The sequence below is a fragment of the Platalea leucorodia genome (assembly GCF_965183815.1).
Source record: "Platalea leucorodia genome assembly, chromosome: 6".
NCBI classification, from domain to species: Eukaryota; Metazoa; Chordata; class Aves; order Pelecaniformes; family Threskiornithidae; genus Platalea; species Platalea leucorodia.
In genome coordinates this window covers 45,402,271-45,416,699 of record NC_138828.1, presented here as the reverse complement: position 1 = coordinate 45,416,699, position 14,429 = coordinate 45,402,271, and the positions used below count along the sequence as shown (strand labels likewise).

Here is a 14,429-nt window from a genome sequence, read left to right as displayed (position 1 = left end):
AATTCCATAGAGTGCATTTGAGGAGGTGCTAACAAAGTTTGATCATAGCTTCAAACTAACCTTGCATTATTATTTATGCTAGTTCCAAGGTTCTAACATGCCTCTTAATAAATATTTTATTTTTCAGCCACCACAAAGTTATACTTTCAAGACTACACACTTTTTGCTCTCGCCAAAATAATCCTAACATGATAACAGTGTTTTAAGCATTCCTAAGCAAAATACAGACCCGGATTTCAATATGTCTACTCTTTAAAATTAATTTGGTTAATAGCTTAACTACCCTGTGGAATGAATGTTTTAAAAGCGAGATTCTTGATTCTCCAAAGAAACGAGAAATTATAATTCAAGAGGCTTTCATATTTCGTGAAGAATGCAATCTTACCAAAATTTATTAAAATAAAAAATAAAGCAAGGTTTACTGTAGAAAGGCAAAATGCTATGTATAAAAGATTACCATTACCATTCAATTTTTACAGTGTTTAAATGAGCACTAATATTCATTCGGTAAAACTTTAAACTATATGTTTAAACTGTATGTAAAACTATAAAACATATATGTTAAATGAAACTGAATTGACTTCCTATAGAAATACTTCAAATACGGCTGAGCAAAATAATTTTATTTTCCAAAGCCTCACAATTTCAGTAAGAAATTTTATCAAACACCTGTTGAATTAGAAAATGATCATACTTGCACACACTAACTCTAATTGTCAGCCTCCACCTGAAGATGCTGCAAATTACTCACACACTTTAAATGAATGTAGGCGCTATGTGGACAGTTAAGTGTTAATCAAGTAGTTTGAATGGCAGCATAAAGTGTCCAAAGAATACACTGACTTTCATTAAAGCTTGGAATACTGGGAAATCCACAAAGGCCTGGAAAGAAATCCTAAAAATCAATATTCAAAAAAGTTAGTACATTTAAGACAGACAGATAGTCAGTTCAGCAAGTTTCAGTTTGCTCCAAGACCTAACTCAACATAGAAAAGACTGTAACATAGTTGATGCCAATAAACATTACTTTATGCTATCCTTCTCATTATCAAGTCATAGTGCAACTGATAAAGGAAAATGTATTACTGTAGAGCTTTAGTATCACATCATATTCTAAGGAATTAAGAAAACAAAAACAAAATCAATGGGGAATTGAAAAAAGGGTACAACTACTAGGTCTTTCAAAATAATTTTTAATACTAAGGTATTATTTGCTATTTTTAGTTTGTTTCCATCAGGACCAGTTTTTGCCCTAGTGGTATTTTCATCTGGACTAACTTTTAAAATAACTCATGAGAATTTTGCAGTAACAAGATTGATTTGAATACTAAATGAAGATGAAGACAGGTCATTTGACTCAGATAATTTGGTTCTGTATATGTTGTAAAATGGCTCATTTGAATGAAATGTATGTTAATATAAACATATGCAAAGTCTCAGAAGAAAAACCTCCCATGAAATTTGATAATTTTGCCTATGGGATTGAGGACAGAAAACTAAATCAGTCTACGTGAAATTAGTATACCAGCTTTGATCACAATAATTTCCATGAAAGTGTTCTCAGTAATCAGTCCTGGCTATGTATGCATACTCAACATCATGCCCATACTGATAAGAGGATAAATATTTAAAGATGCTAAGAGCACATTATTTGACTAGTATTCCACCATTTTCATTATACTTCTCCTCACTTTCATCCTTACCTCCACACTTGTTTCCTCAGATAACCAAATAGTTCAGTAGAATCTTTAATGTTTAATACTTGAGGTAGCATTCATTCACTTTGCTCAGAAATACATCAAGTTGTACTTGAGGTACAGTTTCCTATAGGTTAAATTGCTGGAGTTAAGAAACCTCATACTACCTCTTCCTCAGCTGCCCTTGTTCAGTTACATGCCTAATACAGCCTCCTCATCAATGGCTGGTAAGTGACCATTTATAGAACTGGAGGTTTAGTTGTTCAATGTTTGATGCTGTCTTCCCCAAAGTATTCCAAGAGATCCTGATCAGTCTTCATAGCTCACATACGTGCTTGTATCTCTAGCTATATGCCACGCTACATCATCAGCACCTGGTGCAGCACAACGGCAGGCACCTGCACATCCTGTGACACATCCTAACCACATGGACCCAGGCCTGCAATCTTCTCCAGTGGGTGGATTTGGGATTATTCCTAGCTTTACAGACTGCCAGACTAGGGTGATGAATTCAAGCAGCTTGCCCATTTCACATCCAGGACTGGAATCCAGCAATATATGGGAATGTTCTCTCTCTTGTTTCTACACCACACAGTTTTATCATATGCATGTAACATGCCTACTCTTAAGAGCTTTAAAAGAGAGTGACTTTCAGTGATTAGGACTATTCTGCCTATACTACTCATCTTCTTCAGTTAATCTCACAGAACCTCTTCCCAATAGTTTCTTCAAGATGGAGGCAGGGACTCCATCTTACTACTCGCTTCCACAGTGATGTTTTGATCTTGGTTTGTAGCTACTATGTAATTGCAGGAGTATTTGTATGCTGTACATGCATGCTGTACTAATATGCCTATTCTCTTTCCTTCTAATAAGGCTGAAGATCGAACTAATACACAAGTTACTCTTAAGGATATCTCCTCCACCCCTAAACACACACAGAGAGTAACTGCCTGCATTCAGTTAGAAAAGATCACACAAAACAAGGGAAAAACCTAGCTTACCATTACTCCATATAACAAGTTAGTTATTAAACCAAAATAATTTGCTTCTGCAGTATAATCCTATTGCATTCTGGTACCATTATAAAAGCAAACTGGGAAGTGGAGGTCCACTGTGTTCTCTAGGTGGACTTTTTTTTTTTAATTTAAAGAAAGCGTGTAGTTAAAATTTTTGTATTTTTAAACCATGTACTTACCCTAGACACTTAAAAATGCAGAACTGTTCAGACAGAGTTCAGTCAAATAATAACTAGTCTTTTGGTTGTACTTTTCAAAATGAGTGACTACCACCAAAAGAGATTATTTTAAGACCTTGGAAAGTAAGGTCATTTATTTCAAAAGTGCAGTATTCAAATGCCTGAATCAACAAGGCGGGGGGGGGGGGGCAGTTAAGGGGGTGAAGAAACAACTGTACATATCTAGGACTCATGGTAGGAATACTATTCAAGGGGGAGAAGAACCTGATGACTGAAACTAGAAAAGCACTCTTAGTCAGCATAAACATTTTCTGCTTAACCTTAACAGACTACAGATTAACCTTAATAAAGTACTACAGGTGCTCTCCTAAAGATGTGTCTTGTCTTGCATTTAAACATCACATATTTAACTGCAGCACACCAGCACTTATTCGTGGAACAATGCTGAATAATAGGTTCAGTAGCTAAGGTTACAAGAATGACAATTTCTTAGCATAAATGTTAACAGATTTCTACAAACTTATTATTTAATGAATTCTTAAATTCCAGAATAATTTCTGTATTAAGTCTGAAAGTGATATACAAATGTTTTGGTACAAACACCTGGGAAGAAAATAACCATGATAAGCAACTGTCATCTTGCTAGGTAAGTAGCTCACAGCTGTATTTTCTTACTGAAGTTATTACATTAGCATTCAGAACAAAGGGAGTTTAGAAGAGGAGAACGTGCAAGAGGCATTATGCATTTCCCTCACACAAATCCTTAGAATTATGAAATAACATTAGCAATTTGGACTTTGTCGGAAAAATATTTTAGACACACACACTTGTATATGTATGTATGAAAAGACTGGCACCAAGTGATGAATTTCGTGATGAATCAGATACAACAACATTTTCAAGATTATTATCGTGAATCAAACGTTATGAACCTTAAGTTACGCTTTCCAATATTGCTATCCTTGATCAATCTTGTCTTTCCATAATATTTCAGAACTTAATATCTGATATTTCTTATCAAAGAATAATACTACATCATTAAATTTGTTCCTTAGAGACTTTCAAATGAGATTTTTAAAAACAGAGGACCTCTCTACCAGGGCATGAGCTGTTTCCAAATTAGTTTTCAAAGCAGTTAAGTACCTCTTCACTATCTCTGCCCAAAGAATCTCCTTCCTCTCTCCCTTCCATTATCAGATACATTACTTGAATCATATATATGATTAGTGCTTGGTATGTCATTTATTACTGTTTTGAAAAACTGAACTCGGAAAGCTGCACAATACTGTTTATTATACACACCTACCACAGAGTCACCAGAAAATGGCTGCTATGAAACCAAAATTCTTTACAAAAAGGTAAGGTAGAATTTATTTGTAAATAATTTGTATAGTGAAAAAATGTTAAATATACATAACTGACAAAGTGGAACTTTCTGCCAGCTTTGTATTTGGCATGCTGTTCCTACAGTTTGTTATCGTAGCTGGGCATTTGGCTCCAGGAGTTCAAGGCTTATTCATAAAAAAAGATACACTCTCACACCCTTTAACTTGCTTTAAAACATGCAATACTGATTTAGTTATTCCTTTGAGATATAGAATTCTTCTGCTGGGTTGAAACACAAATCAAGACAGAGTTTCTGAATAAAACACTTTTAGAGGCAGTTTCAAAGTTGCAGGGAGACTTTTAGAAGGTTAAAAGAATAGCAAGAGGTTCCTTTATTCCTGAAATACTAACTTGCCTGAGGAAGAAGAAAAAAATTGTCACAGAAACACCTGGAAGCTATTTGCAGCAGGCACTAATAAAATGCAACTTGAAAAGAGGACTACTCATAAAAAGAGGTAGTGAAAAGGAATTACAATTACACTTCTTTGTTATTCACCACTGATAGTCCTAAGACTATTATGATCTCATTTTGTAGGTTAGCCTACCCTACTGGGCAGAAATAAAGAAATAGCACCCTTTTACTTCAAGGTATAGGGATAGTTCTGTTTAATTCCCTGATGAGTTTATAAGTAGGAAAAAAAGTCCTAAACCATCATACTAGCTTAAGAAAAGATGCAGAATTGCAAAATTCTCCATCTTTACAGACTCTCTGTTAACAGAAACATGCAGAAATCTACTACCTCTGTAGAAGACCAAATGAAAGAAAATGGGCTTCTAAAAATGATGAGAAAGGAGAGCAGAGCTGGCACCATTTCAGCTACTTTACAGCAAAAGCTGATTCATAAAAGCAACAATTTGTTTGACCTCGTGGACATAACAACAATATTTTATGCACATTCAGGGATGTCAGTAGCAATGCCTTGGCCAGTTACCAGGTTCTGTGCCTTCTAGACACGTCAACAACCCTGTAAACCACTCTTTCTGATAGATAATAGCACAGAAGAAGTTAAATGTCTTGCAGACATCCCTTTGCTGCATTTAGGAAGGTAGCAGCCTACTACGGCAGTTACAGGATCATAAAAGTAGTCCACCTCCAATTTTCTCCTCTTACAGGAAGGGCCACAGAAAATTAGAGCAAAACAGAAACAGATTTTCAACCTATTTTTTTTTCTCCACTGGCTTTGTCAGCACACGGTCTCTTAGCTGAGCTGCTTTTTCAGATCTGACCTTTTCTTTCCCTTTATTAAAGGGACTACAGCACCCACTGGGCTCCCAGCTACTGATAAGCTCTCTACAAAGCTACCAGGACAAAACATTTTCTAGTGAAGATTTACATAGTAATTGTCTTAGCATGTCAAAGTATTCAATTTACAGCAACAAGCTTCAGTCACACCATGTTTCTGTTCCAATCTAGCCTTGTCAACTGAGCCTGATAAAGTAGTGATAACTAGTAATTTCTGCTGCCATTTGACAAGGCTGTAAAATTAGCTTGGGTGTGAGCTGACAGAGGGGAAAGTAATCTTTATTTTCACAGTGGCTCACAGCTGGGAAGCAAGCAGGCATTACTGGGTATGGGCCTCAATAAACGTCACAACACTTTCTCCTACTAGAACAAATAAGCCTTCTCCAAACCATTATTGCTATTTTCATAAAAAAAAAAGAGGAAAAGATTAAATTGTACAGTAGAAACAAGTGTGTTATTGCTATTAAATGCACCAACAACAAAACTCCCTAAACCACCACTTTTTTTTTTTTGAGAGACGATTACAGAAATATCAATGTACTCAAAATTCATTCATTCATACCAAGCACACTTATCTGATTGCCTCTCAAAGGTCAGGCAGACCTTAACACGAGCAATAAAAAGCTTCTGTTTTGAGTCTAGGTTTGTTTTCCTGGCTGAAGGAGAAGAAACAGGATTACAACCTCAGGTTTTTGTCATCTCAAAGTGTGTTTTAAGCACACTGCTTCAGGAACAAACCAACCCATGACGTTCAATTACCCTTTAACTTCTGGTTCAGAAATCCTAATTTACCTTTTACCACTTGCCTTTATATTCCAAAGCCATCCTGTAGGCTTCTAGGAACCCTCTGGCATATCAGCCACTCATAGAATCATAGAATGGTTTGGGATGGAAGGGACCTTTAAAGGCCATCTAGTCCAACGCCCCTGCAGTGAGCAGGGACATCTTCAACTAGATCAGGTTGCTCAGAGCCCCATCCAGCCTGACCTTGAATGTTTCCAGCAATGGGGCGTCTACCACCTCTCTGGGCAACCCGTTCCAGTGTTTCACCACCCTCATCGTGAAAAAATGTCTTCCTTATATCTAGTCTGAATCTACCCCCTTTTTAGTTCAAAACCATTACTCCTTGCCCTGTTGCAACAGGCCCTGCTAAAAAGTCCCTCCCCATCATTGTTAGAGGCCCCCTCTAAGTCCTGAAAGGCCGCAAGAAGGTCTCCCCACAGCCTTCTCTTGTCCAGGCTGAACCACCCCAGCTCTTTCAGCCTTTCTTACTAGAAAAGAGTTCCATCCCTCTGATCATTTTTGTGACCCTCCTCTGGACCCTCTCCAACAGGTCCATGCCCTTCCTGTGCTGAGGACCCCAGAGCTGGAGGCAGTGCTCCAGGTGGGGTCTCACCAGAGCAGAGTAGAGAGGCAGAATCACCTCCCTCGACCTGCTGGCCACGCTGCTTTTGATGCAGCCCAGAATAGGGTTGGCCTTCTGGGCTGCGAGAGCACATTGCTGGGTCATGTCCAGCTTTTCATCCACCAGCACCCCCAAGTCCTTCTTGGCAGGGCTGCTCTCAATCCCTTCATCCCCCAGCCTGTACTGATACCAGGGATTGCCCCGACCCAGGTGCAGGACCTTGCACTTGGCCTTGTTGAACCTCAGGAGGTTCTCATGGGCCCATTTCTCCAGCTTGCCCAGGTCCCTCTGGATGGCATCCCGTCCCTCAGGCGTGTCAACTGCACCACTCAGCTTGGTGTCATCTGCAAACTTGCTGAGGGTGCACTTGATCCCGCTATGTCACTGATGAAGATATTAAACAGCACTGGCCCCAGTACAGACCCCTGAGGGACACCACTCATCACTGATCTCTCATCCCAGTTTTGTGCCAGTCCTCAGGAACCTCTCTCAATTGCTGTGATCATTCAAAGACAGTTGCGAGTGGCCTCAAAATTATATCAGTTCCTTCAGCATTCACATGTACTTCCCATCAGGGCCCATGGACTTACTATGTCCAGTTTGCCTAAGTATTTTAAGATATTCCTTCTGTGATCTACCTACATGTCTCCTCCACTTGCTTTCACAGCAACATGTGACCAGGCTCACACCTCTCTCTCAACATCATCTCTCATACACAATAGACGAGATTAAATAACGGGCGAGATATTACTAGGTCTGACCAGTGCCTATAACACCAAGATGACAGCTGGTAGATGGGGGAGCAAATGCTGCAAGAGTGCTGCTGTCAGGCCTGGTGGACCACAGGTGCCAGCATGATCGGTAAGTCCTCATGCCTGCTATCACATCTTGTGGCCAGCACAGGCTTTGGAAAATTAGAGCTTAATAATCAAACCAGGCAAAACAGAAATAAGTTTCTTTTTTCATTCCAGCCTTGCTGCACATTTCCCATCCTTATTACATGAGGTATAACAGCTAATTCTGCTGCCAGCGAGACTGTACCACTGGCATTTGCCGTGTTTTGTTAATATTAGAGCTGAAATTTAATTTGCTTAGAAGTATCCAGTCTTATGCAAATTCACATTAGATACATGCCTAATTTATGAAAATATGCTTGGAAAGGAAGGAAGAATGGGTATATAAGAAAAAGGAAGGTATATTGAAGCTTCTCATAAAACTATTAAATTAACAGCATATAACGTCATCACTTTTACCTGTAAACTGCAAAGGTATGAATCCCCAGAACATTCCACATTTCTCTCAGATCTTAATGAAGTTATATGTACTTTCCAATTTTAGTATTGTATTATTTGAGAGTTAAAAGTTCTGGCTTTAACCATTGCCAAATGCTAATAGACTTGGCTATCCCAGGTGCACAGAATTGGCTGGAGGGTGAACATCCTTCGGTATTCCTATCCCTATTAAGTTTAGATTTCACAGTTATGTTTACTTCAGCTTGCTATTTTCTCAGCTGCGTGGGAGGCTTTAGTGGATCTAGGTAACACGCAAGGCATCTAAACACACAAGAACTACTTTCCTCCGCTTGTATAAACAGCTTATTCTTTTAACAAATTCTTTTCAGGAAACAGAAACAGACCCATCAGGCTTGGACTCTCCTCACTGGCCTATTAAACACTGCAGCCTGTTCCTCATCAACAGACAGAAGGGGAATCATCAGTCTTCAGCCACACTTTAGCTGTGGCTGCCATTAAAAAAAAAAAAAAAACGCACAAAGCACCCAGAAAGCACTTGGGAATTACTCCATGTTATTTGTTACTATCAATACATATCCTGCAGAGGAACCGACAGCAGGCATGACAGAGACAGAAGGCCACAAGTTTTCTTGAGTATAAAATATTCCTGATCCTGTAAGTGCAGCTCCGCAAAACAATGAGATGCCCTGAAGCAATGGCAGAGAACAATCTGGTGAGGCTTGGAAATGGGGATGTTGCCTATAATGTTTTTGACTGCATGACTTTCCACCTTCACTACATTATTCAGTAACTGCACAAACCACTTTGAGAAGTGGTCAGAACAATAACCTCCAGCTTTCTCATTACCCCACTAAAGGCACAATTTGAGTTTAACCAGTTGCTCTGTGGCCAGATGAGGTTAAGGTAATACTAGTAAACAGTGGTACGAAGCAATGCAGCATATATATGTCTATAAAGACATTTCCGATTTCCCAAAGTGAATGAGAACTAGAAAGAAACATTCTACTCTTAGTTTCTTTCAACATATAATCAAAAATCCAATAGGAGATCGATCCAAACAACTAATTACTACCATGAGCCTTATTAAGTATTGTGAAGTTCAGCATACTTAGATTAAGTAATTTTTCTTTTAGTGTCTTGAAGTAGGACAATCTAAGCCTGTCTTTAATATCATAGAATGCTGAGGGAATTCGTTAGAATCCATCTCAGAGTACTGGATTAAAGATGGATTTCAAAATTAAGGACAATATACATAGCCTAAACTGTGACAAATGCACTGTATTTATAAAAAGAAAGTAATTAAATACATTCAATGCAATAACTGAAAATTTTTAGAGGATTCAGACACGAACTACTGCATGACTATAATATTGATATCCCTTTCCCATATTAGTCTAGTAATTCTAGTCTTTCTGCAAAGTCTACTAAAACATAACTAAGTATTAACAGTAACTCTGCAACTATTTCAAAGACACAAAAAAATACAGCCAAACAAGAACCTCCGCCCCCTTCCAAGAAATACCATTGCATATTCATTTTAGCCTCTTTTAAAAATACAAGGGACAGGAACCACACTGCATTCAAATATTTTGAGAGAACACCATTCAGGCATTCTCTCAGTTTCTGCTACTGATAAGGAGGGAGAGTTGGAGAGTTTCAGTTACGCAGAACAGGTGGAGCGAAATTTGCTTTTTTATTATTAGAAAAGAAAGAAAATCTCATTAGTGTTCAGGACACAGAAGATCTCACAGCCTTTAGCTAAACACCCATATTTCTTTGAATACAAAAATGCATTTCTTCTGAGGCTTGTGAAAAATTTAATGTGTAAAAAACCCGACCATAGCTCAGACTTCTGAAAAGGAATACTCTTGGAGTGACAGTGAAGGGCCACCACTTCACACAGCAACAGCAAGACCAGCAGTCAACACCTGGAAACACTGATTCCAGCCCGTATGTGCAAAAAACCAGATATCACAAAAATCAGGTTGGGCATCCTTAAGGTACAATATGAACATTAAGAACTCCAGTACAAAATGAATCTATCTATGCCTGTAGAAACCTAAAAAGATGGCATTTCTTGCGATAGATTATTATATATTATTATATATTATTATATATAATATATATTATTATAAGCCAACAAGCATTTGTTCATCTGATCTGTGACTACACCAGTTATCAACAAATAATCTACAAATTGCAGATAAAAGGAGACCTGTTGTTGAAATTAAGCTCTACAAACATACCAAAACCATGGAAGATTTTAAATGATAATGCTTGCAACTGTGTTGGTATCAGGAATTAACTTGAATTCCTTGATTCAAAGATGAAAGCTAAAAAATTGGATGCTCTAGTTTACAAAGACTTAGGAGTTTGAAACAGGATACACCACAAAATTTATATTCACTGTTGAGACTGGATGATTGCAATCATTCCCCCAAGCCTCATTAAAATCACATTGAAAGCTATTCAAAATGTGAATGAGATTTAGTTTTGTTTGTTTGAACAAAACTGGTATAAATGGCAGAATATTTAATAACATTGAAAAGATAAGAATGAATGGTAACTGCCAGATTAAATAATTAGAATAAGTAGCATTTGTCTCTCTACAATAGAAAACAACACTGCCAGCATTTTTCCTATCTTTAGTGGGTTTGTTGTATTCCAGACTACATAAAGTGGCATGAGGCAGGTGAAAAGAAAAAATAAAAACACTACTTTATGGGTTTTGAAATATTTTTCATATTGGTACAGAACTTGTAGCTCTCAAATAGTAATTCCATTGCCAACTCTCAGTACTACCCAAAACTCATAATCTTGCCTTCCACTTTAGGTGACCACAACTCTTATTTTCACTAAATCAGTCCTGAAATCCCCATGAACCGAGATTATAATCTTGCTTCAGATTTTCATTTGGAATTAAAGAAAAAAAAAAAAAGTTGGGTTTTTTTTTTTTTTGTTTCTGGTTTGTTTTTTTGTTGTTGTGGGGTTTTTTGTGTTTTTTTGTTTTTTTTTTTTTAAACTTAAAGCTAGGGGGCAATTGTGGGCAAAGAATAGAGAATTAGCTAATGTATCTTGGAGCAAGGATCCACTGTGAGAAGAGACTTTTGCATGAGTGGGACATAAACAAGACAAAGAGCACTCAGACATGGAAAAAAAATATTCTTCAAGGGTAGCTGTGAGAGACATTAAAAAACATAACAAACATGGGAAATATTAGAGGGATGCAATAGAAACATATTAAGGACACAGGGAAGCTGTTAAGTCAGCCTTAAAATAGAAGTTAACCATTTCATTTCTCTAGGGATTTTTACAGCACACACATTTTACTGTCTTAAAAAAAAGGAAAGAAGCATCAATCTGAATACATCTTGCTGAAGCGCTTTAAATATGTCACAGTTAAAGGAAAAACCCCAAGAATATTATAAAAAAAAAAAAATTGAAAACCTGATTTTCTCAGAGCTCAATCATCTAAGCATTAGTTTAATTCCACCCATCCCCCTCCCAGAAGATGTATTTTGCAAATCCTGAGCCCAATTTCCAAAGAGACCAAGAAGAAGAAAGTTCATTTGGATTAAAAAGAGCAAGTTTTGGTTATCTGCTATCTTTGCATACTTCCCAGAAAACCAATCACTTAGAAGTGGGACTTGAAATTTCTTTGGTCTAAGATTTTAGAACAAAATTTTTTCAATTAAGTGGTTTCAGAGAAATGTAGAAACTACTACAGCTGCTCTTTTAATTTAAATACCTTTTGATCCAAATTACAGGATTCACCACTCAGTTTTTGTTGTATTTGAAGGTTCATTTTATGAATTTTCTCTACTGATCGCAATAAAACCATTCTATCTGGTTCATTAAAACAAACCCTAGACAACGTTTTCAGGAAATTACTCTTCAGTATACACAAGCCCCTGTGCAAATGGTATACCCTAAATAGAGACAGAAGATCAAAAGCTCAAAGTCTATAATAATAGTATCCCCCACAAACATGCAAAAGAAGATAGTTATAAGCTGAAGGGCCGTTAGAAGCTCTACAAAGCCAAAGCCCTTTATAATACTCAGAAGCTGACCAATCTAGATCTTGCCTGCTATACCTCACTTGAATTACCTAGTCTAATTTTATTTCAATAAGAACACCTTTTTCTGGCATAGAAGTTACAGAGTTTCCCAATGAGTTTCTCTGAAAGCAGCCTCGAGAGCATGAACTACTTCACATTTCACACATGCTTCTGAAGAGAAGACATATTTCCAAAAGAGAAGTGCAGTCTGAGACTGGTCTGCATCACATTTAACATACAGCAGCCGAGAGATGGGTTTGTTTCTGACAGTAGGTCACAAAGCATTGTCAGACTTCTGTGCGTCCTGGAAGTTCAAGATACAGACTCGCTTCAGGGTGTAACCATCAGAAGTACAGAGCCCAACTTTGTCACCTTAATCGGTGTACTACTTAGTTCGCAAATTTAGCACAAGAACATTTTTTATCTTTACATTTAGAAGACAAGTGATGCAGTCAATTAACTAATGGACTACTTGTGTCACAAGTGTTTAACATAAGGAAGGTTAGAAGGATGCATGCCAGTTCACTCAGGACACTACCAAAACACCAACCATACAAGACTTGACTGAGCACCATGGAAACCTACCTGAACTGGAACATGAAAATGATGTAGATACCCAAGAATTCAAATTTCCCGTATGAGATGCTTAGGTGAAAGTCACTAAAGGATTGGTGCAGATGGAAGGGGGGGGGTAGAGAAAGGCTGACGTAACACTGACTTGTTCCTAATACATCACTTCTGACAACACATCGCTCACATTGCTTCTGGGGACGTGCAAGGAAATGTCATTGTGCAGACAGGAGCAAGTGAGAAACAAATTGCCAGAAGAGCAACTTACAAAAACACAAAGGGAGAACAAACATGTCAGCTTCCTTTTGTATTTAGTAATTGTCCTCTGCAGTTTTGCTACTAGAGAAGAATGTTTGATGAGCATATTTATTATGCCAACAATGTAATTTAACACAGCTTTGATGCTGTACAGCTGTATATTAGAACTCAAACTTCTTGAAAGCACTCTTTCTACAAATAATTTCAGGTAACTTGGCAAAGTAGAAGGCAAACAAAGTACCTAAAAGATACAGCTTATTAAAATTATTTCATTTGACTTAATTGTATGGAAACAATACTAATATAAACAAATTAACAGATAAACAGTGTTTTCTCAAAACAATGAGACATGGCAATTAAACAGGAAACACCTCCAACAAAAGATTATTTTAAAAATTTTTTTTGGTTAATTCCTCCATTGTGAATTATTTTTTAAAATCTTACTATGCAAACATTTATACATGGTTCATTCTTTGAAAAGGACAGTTCCACATTTGATGGAACAAGAAGTGTTAGTTGCCATGATATTTCTCTTTCCACCCACCAAGAGCTTCTGTCAAGCTCTCAAGTTCTCTTCAGTTCCCTGAAGAATTTTAAACTAATTCACACAACAAAATTGTATAGGTTAAGAAGTGAGTATATGTCTTAACCTGAAACATTGTATAATAAAGGGCACTGTATATGAAGAAAAATACAAACCTAGCCATGGAGACAATTAGTTTTGTCACACACTTGTACCTTTCCCCCTAATTGCATAACATCCAATTAAGAGAGGGAAAAGCACCACATAAAGAGACAAACCAAACCATCCCTCCCTTTAAAGCTCAGAATGACTCTGGAGGACCATAGCCTGAAGCATAAAAAGGCATACATGCCCTTTCCTGTTACAGTTAGAAAGCTTTACTCTTCATATAAGGGAGCCAAAAATTACAGAACATGAAAAGAAAGTTATGGTTGCCGAGAACTGCTTGATCATTTTTAGCTCAGTGGTTATTTTCCAGAATAATCTTTATCCTATTTCTCTGCAGGATATTACTGCTATCAAGGAACAATACCATCATTCAACTCCCGCCCCTAATTCTGCATGTGCATTTCATCATTGCTCATTCTGTTTCTACGTAATTCAGCTGTAGTATCAGCACCTGATAAGCTGTAGCTATTGGATTGCTTTCACTCTTTATGTAACAAAACCAAATGAAACATTATGGAAATACTGATCCAAACATTGTATGCAACTTGTCACCCCGTCCCCCAGCCCAAAGATCTGCAGCTATTACCAAATGAGAACCTGAAAAACTATGTGAAATGTTATTTATCACTGCCTAATAAATCACTACCCAGAAATGCCATGAAAATCATTC

At 37.4% G+C, this 14,429-nt stretch overlaps 1 protein-coding gene across 1 annotated transcript in view; it reads right to left on the bottom strand.

Moving 5' to 3' along the window:
* Positions 1-14,429, bottom strand: part of GALNTL6 (polypeptide N-acetylgalactosaminyltransferase like 6) — a gene marked incomplete at both ends in the record, with an annotated part of 483,371 nt that overhangs the window by 272,585 nt on the left and 196,357 nt on the right. The gene's annotated exons all lie outside the window — the stretch shown is intronic.